Raw genomic sequence first — 6896 nt, forward strand, 5'->3', positions numbered from 1 at the left:
CCAGTTTATATATATGATAGACTGAAACTTCATAATATAAGGAATCTATAAACTAAGTATGAATCATCCAGGTTTTCACCTTCTAAAATATAAAGCTTTCAACACTGCCACTGCTGCTGTCAGATCCATATGTCCAACTTTCTGTGACAAAAGTCACAGGATTTACTAAAATGAAGAAGAAAAAGTTGAATCCCTTGAAGAGTCATAAATCCTGTTAGAGGTTAATTGACAACTTTGGTCATGTAGACGTTTTGTAGCTTTATTGAACATTTTGAATTTCTCAAATTTCTGTTTATCTATCATTGTTTATTTGACAAAATTTTAACACCCAATGAAATAATTTTCAGATCTCATTTTGCTATTTTATTGTTTCTCTCCATCCGTCATTGTAATATATATGTACATGTATGTGTATGCTAAATTATGTGTGTTGTTTTATTATCAAGATAAAATATTGAAAAACTAGTAAGAAATTGTCATTCAATATAATTTTGTGTTACATATCATTTTCTTTTCTTTGCAGTACATGTATCACATTAAAGGAAATTGGCAAAAACTCTAAAAATTTATTGACAGATACACAGAGGCATCTGATTCTGATTATACTGTTACAAATAAGAAGAGAACTGGTCAGAGGTAAAGCTTGAAATTTTGAGGAATTTAAATCCCAGTAGAATTTCTGTTTCCATAAAGGTTTTCAAGAAATGAGACAATTAATTTCATTTTTTGTCCTAAAGTTCTATTTTTAGCTATGTTCGTCCATTTCCATTTTACTGGGCACTTCAACATGTATCTGATTAACTATAATCTTAATGTCCACAACACCAATCACATCAACATTGTTAAATATTTGTAGAATCGTTTTGGAGGAATCAATGAAAAAATATTTATGATAAACAAGGGACTACAAATGATGAAAGAGAACAAGCTTAGTTTTAATGTTAGAAATAGCTTAATTTTCATATTCCCTTTTTGGCACTGGGGAATATAAATTTTCATCAGGTAACCTTTTTTGAGATATGTCATCCTGGTACTTGGTCAAGTAAAAGCAACTTACAGAATTAAAAAGAAGCTTAAAATCAGAGCAATATTAGGGGACATGTTTTTTTACACACATCAAATTCATCGTTAAACAAACTAGAGGCTCTAAAGAGCAGGTGTTGCTCACCTTGGTCTATGTGAATATTACACAAAAACTACAGATGGATTCATGACAAAATTGTGTTTTGGTGATGGTGATGCGTTTGTAGATCTTACTTTACTGAACATTCTTGCTGCTTACAATTATCTCTTTCTATAATGAACTTGGCCCAGTTGTTACAGTGGAAATGTAAGTAAAAATTTACAAATTTTATGAAAATGTTAAAAATTGACTATGAAGGGCAATAACTCCTTAAGGGGTCAATTGACAATTTTGGTCATGTTGACTTTAATTTTAGGTCTTACTTTGCTGTACATTATTGCTGTTTACAGTTTATCTCTATCTATAATAATATTTAAGATAATAACCAAACACGGCAAAATTTCCTTAAAATTACCAATTCAGGGGCAGCAACCTAACAACCAGCTGTCTGATTCATCTGAAAATGTCAGGGCAGATAGATCGTGACCTGATAAACAATTTTACCCCTTGTCAGATTTGCTCTATATGCATTGGTTTCAGAGATATAAGCAAAAATTTACATTTTACCCCTATGTTCTATTTTTAGCCATGGCGGCCATCTTTGTTGGTTGGCCAGGTCACCGGACACATTTTTTTAACTAGATACCCCAATGATGATTGTGGTCAAGTTTGGTTAAATTTGGCCCAGTAGTTTCAGAGGAGAAGATTTTTGTAAAAATTAACAGAAGATGACGGAAGACGGACGCCAAGTGATGAGAAAAGCTCACTAATATGAAAATAGGCTTTTAATTTTGTTAGAATAGACTTCAAAGATTGATAATAACAAAAACTTATGTGACACATTTTAATTCCAATTGTCCACATCTTTCCACAAATCTTCACTCAGTTTAACTTTACAGAAGTCATCATTCCAGAAATTTTCTGGTAAATCATTGTCATTGGTAAAATCTGTGACATCCAAAAGTTTAATGTTGGACATGTGTAACATGATCTTTAAACTTCCAGTTGAATGGTGGACTGTGTTACAAACTTTATCATTGAAGCTAGACTGGCTTAGTGGAGTAGTATCATTACACCTGAAAAATATATTGCTATCGTGATAGTCTAGCCATAAAAATTGTTGATCTTGAGTATATATATAAAATAACACTGTATAACTGTGAATATCTTTTTAATAATTCATGCTTTGAATGATAAGTGTGCCCTTTAAGGATCCTTTTGTGCTGAAAAAAAAAGAAACCCCAAAGACTATTTTCTGATAATGAAAGTTAAACATGCATGGTTATTCAGTGTTCCAGCTAGGATTTCAAAAGGGCAGGGTGCCAATCCTGAAAAAGGGCATTTAACGCAAGATATGATAATATGAATAGGGCATGTTTTAATAAAAGATATTACATGATTTCCTTTCAATCATTCAAAAGTAAAATTGAGATACATTTTTGTTCTAAATAAAATGGTATTAAAGAGTCTAGTTTTCTACTTGGGAATTCTCAGACTGACTTTTTTCCATCAATCAGGACAAGATCAACTTCAACTGTTTTAGTTGCATGTTGCTGGACAAAATTTCTTATGTCATTTTCAACTATTTTAAGTGTGTTATATGTTATGAAATTTCAAAGGATGTAATCTGAGAATTATCTTTCATTATATGCTGAATATCTATATATAAATGACAATCTTTGTCTGTCCAATTTGTGAACTATGACAATGGTTAACTTTTACTATGTTATAATCTTAATATTTGTCATTTTTAGAAATTTCATTTTTAGAAATTGTGTCTTGATGGAAGATCATTTATAGTCTCTGATACATTTACATTTATTTATCACTTTTCTATACTCTTATCATTGCAGATGAATGGTTGCATCATTTTTTTCATTTTATGACATTTTGCATGATGTATAATAAATTTAGTATCTAATTACTTGTTACAAATACCAGATAAAAATTGTCTCCCCTAGTTTTATTAGTATGACCATGCGTCTTTGTGATTATTCATTTACATAGAAGTGTTTTCATTTATTAGCCAAAACAAATTCAGATTTTGGCAATAAACCAGAAAAAAATTGTAAGGGTTCCACGGAACCCAGTGTCTCGCCTACTTTTGCTGTAAATCCCAGGCTCAACAAAAATGAGGAAAAAAATCTATAAAAATATTCCTCTTGATACTATCTTATGATTGTAAGAAGCTTCTGTACAAGTTCGGTAAAAATCTAGGATAGTTAATGAATCTAATAAATGTTTTGAAAACTTTAACTGCAGACTGTATGTAATGTTTCCCCGCAGAAAAACAAAGTCCATTTAAAAGTAAAATACAGAAAAAACGGATTTATTAAAATAATTTTTTTACAAAATTTACTTCTGGATACTATCTTATGATCAGAAACAAGCTTCTGTCCAAGTTTGTACAAACCCAGGACAGTTTAAGAAAGTTATTAAAATTCTAAAAACTTTTAATCAACCACGGAGTTATTTTAATGTTTCCCCGAAGAAAAAAACTAAGTCCATTTATAAGTAAAATACGGAAAAAATGGAATTTTATTTTTACAAAATCTACTTCTGGATACTATCTTAAGGTCATAAACAAGCTTCTGTTCATGTTTGGTAGAAATCCAGTATAGCTTAAGAAAGTTATTAAATTTCAAAAACTTTAACCACAGAGTGTTTCAATTTTATGACAGAAAAATAGATGCAATTAAGATTTTATTTCAACACTACAACTACAAAATAGTCCATTTTTCCAAATTTTTCTGGACTGAATTTTTTCTGTTGGTTTTAAGGTTTATGCTGAATTGAAAATATATAAAGATTTAAAAAAATCTTGTATCTGTTTTTGAGGATATCAATCCATGAAAGTGGAAGGATACCATGTTTACTGGAGGTAGTAAAGCGGCTAAGTAAAAACAGCAAACAGAAAGTAGAAAAATCTGGAGAGGAGGAAGCAAGGTACTTTTTATTTGCCCCCACCATGTATACACTTTAAATTGGATATTTCATTTAAATGTGCAAGCAATTTTTCTTAAATAACCACAACCCATCAAATTTTAATAAAAGTGCCTTCCTCCCCCACTCCTCATACAATTAATTCTGGAAAAGCCCTTAGGTGATCAGCACCTCATAGTTAACTAACTTTATCAGAAACTTTCACCCGAGAATATAATACATGTAATTACACACAATGATGTTTTGAGCCATAAAAAATGGTAAAAACTATCATTTGGTACATAATTTAGAAATTCCCATCATAAACATTCTCTATGTGCTGGTCACAAGACAGAAGTCTTAAGTTCAGTAGTTGTTGTTGGTTCATAGATATAGGAAGATGTGGTGTGAGTGCCAATGAGACAACTCTCCATCCAAATAACAATTTAAAAAGTAATGTCTGTCATATTTGTTTTTCATAAAGAAACCACTTTGATAAAACGGCAATGACTTTTTGAAAAAATAAACCAATGTAAGCTACAATAAAACTCAGACAGAACAAAAGACAACAAACAAGCGTTTTTATATCATTTATTAGAGTCATTATAAAATCAAGGGTCATAACTCCAGAACTCCAAAGTAGAAAGGGTCAACACCAATCCTGACCATCCTTTTGTTATGAGAAACAACATATACAAATTTGAAAAGGATTGGTTGAACAGTTCTCCAGTTATTGCACCAAACAACCTCAGCTGCCTTCTTAGCTTCGTGTTTAATAGCCAAATGAATTATCAAAATTTCATAAAAAAAACTATTTAATTTAAGAAATAATTCATGGGGGCTTGAATATATCGTGATTTTACCACGGGTTGGCCCTTTATGACAAATATTTTACCCTGAGCGATAGCGAGGGGTAAAATATCGGCATAAAGGGACAACCCGTGGTAAAATCTAGATATATTCAAGCCCCCATGAATTATTTTGATTCTAATAGGTCAAATACGGCAATTCTTTTGGATCGAAGCGCTCTAGGTTGAGGCAAATATTTGCCATTCCCATAAATAAACGCACTATTAAATTGGTGTTAAAGAACGGAGTAAACTGAATTAGTGACATGCTTAAACTATTTAAAATAACGCATATAGATAGTTTTGAATTATTTTAAATGATAAATTACTTATATGTCTTAAATGTTTAAACAAATATGGCTTATAACACATTTTAGCATCGTTTGTTTACTTTGCCATGTTATGATGATTTTCGGTTTTTCAAGCGTGTATTTTCCCGTAAAATGCTCATATTCTAACGTCATCGTATTATGACGTCGCGAAACTCATTCATAAAAAAGCATATGACGTGGGAGTACGATCCGAACAGCCCATGAAATATATTCAAATTTTACCACGGGTGTGAACTCAAAGCGTTTGAAGGACGTCATGTTAGAATAGTACATATACTCTGTTCCATTGGCAGACAGACAATTGTTTTGTATCTAACATGATGCAAAATTCAAGGCCAAGATTTAATTTTGTCAATTTTCTTTGGTATTTAAATGCTATGATGAGACTAGTTACAACAAGACATTGAATTCTGCTCTTTTGTTAGAAAATGTATATGTTACAACTTATCCTGCCTACATGAAGAATCAGATCACTAATTCCAAGTTTAATAAAATGTTTTTCTATGAAATATTCTCCTAAAGGAAATATTATAATAATAAGAAATTACAAATGTAATAGTTTTAACAATTAATTTTTAATAATAAGTTCATATATACTGTTTCATTGTCAGGGAGACAGTCATTTAATTTGTATCTTAACTTGATGCCTGAATTTCAAGGCCATGTTTTTATTTTTGTCGATTTTCATTTCCATATTAAGATACAAAGATGAGACTACTTACAATGATAGAAAATGTATATGTTACAACTTTCCCGCCTACATGAAGAATTAAATTACCAGTTCCAAGTTAAAAAAAAAAATTTTTCTTTGAAATATTCTCAAGAAACTATAAATAATGAGGTTCGTAATTTAAAACTTAAGTAAATTTATAAATAATGTGTTCTTACTTGTTATCTATTTCTTTGTTTTCATCTTGACGGTTGTCATCTTCTGAAAAGCAATAAAGTAATTTTGAATATTTTGAATATTTCACAATTCTATATTAATATTCTTGTATTAAATTGTTATAAAATACATCATATAACATACAAACTTAATCTCGATTCATATCAAATTTTTATAAATTTCCCTGTGATGTCTCTTTTTGAGGAGTGTATAAACTCTTGTGACATACAGTTCATAACTCTATTACTCTGTTTTGTGTACTGTCCCAAATTAATGTGAGGTATTTCTTGTTATTCTGAGGTTAACATGTCGAAATGTTCAGTTATATTATTTAAGAATTGAATGCCTCTTTAAACTTTATTGAGGTGTAAAAGCGTTGACCGAAGTACATTTTGTATGAAGCGTGGAAGCACTTCCTTCTAAATTAAAGCACTGAAAGCACTGTAGGCAGTTAACCAAAAACCAAGGCAAACATAATTATGAAAACTGGGGAAATGTTCACCAACTTTTTTTTAAAGATTTAAAAGAACAAACATAAAACATTCATATATAATTGTACATTTATGTTCATTAAAAGAATTAATCATTAAGGCAAATAATTCAGATTTATCAAGGTTTTCAATAGCAACGCACATGACCACAAATGGTCATGAGTCTTTCATGAGTCAGCAGTGGTACAAATTTGCAATGATTGCAGTTCTTCTAGTTGATCGTATTTGTTTGTATTAGTTGACTGTTAGTAGTTCAAGTTGACTTTAGTACGAGCTTGTGAAAGTATGAATGGA

The 6896-nt window shown here is 30.5% G+C and overlaps 1 long non-coding RNA gene across 1 annotated transcript; it reads right to left on the bottom strand.

Annotated features, from left to right (window-relative positions):
* Window positions 1–1953: 1953 nt before the first annotated feature.
* LOC134681937 (uncharacterized) lies at window positions 1954–6158 on the bottom strand. The gene is made up of 2 exons (XR_010100725.1): window positions 6114–6158; window positions 1954–2199 (listed from the first exon to the last, which is right to left on the bottom strand). It is a non-coding gene; the product is annotated as an uncharacterized LOC134681937 (long non-coding RNA).
* Window positions 6159–6896: the final 738 nt, after the last annotated feature.

The sequence above is a fragment of the Mytilus trossulus genome, chromosome 8 (assembly GCF_036588685.1).
Source record: "Mytilus trossulus isolate FHL-02 chromosome 8, PNRI_Mtr1.1.1.hap1, whole genome shotgun sequence".
In the NCBI taxonomy this organism is placed as follows: domain Eukaryota; kingdom Metazoa; phylum Mollusca; class Bivalvia; order Mytilida; family Mytilidae; genus Mytilus; species Mytilus trossulus.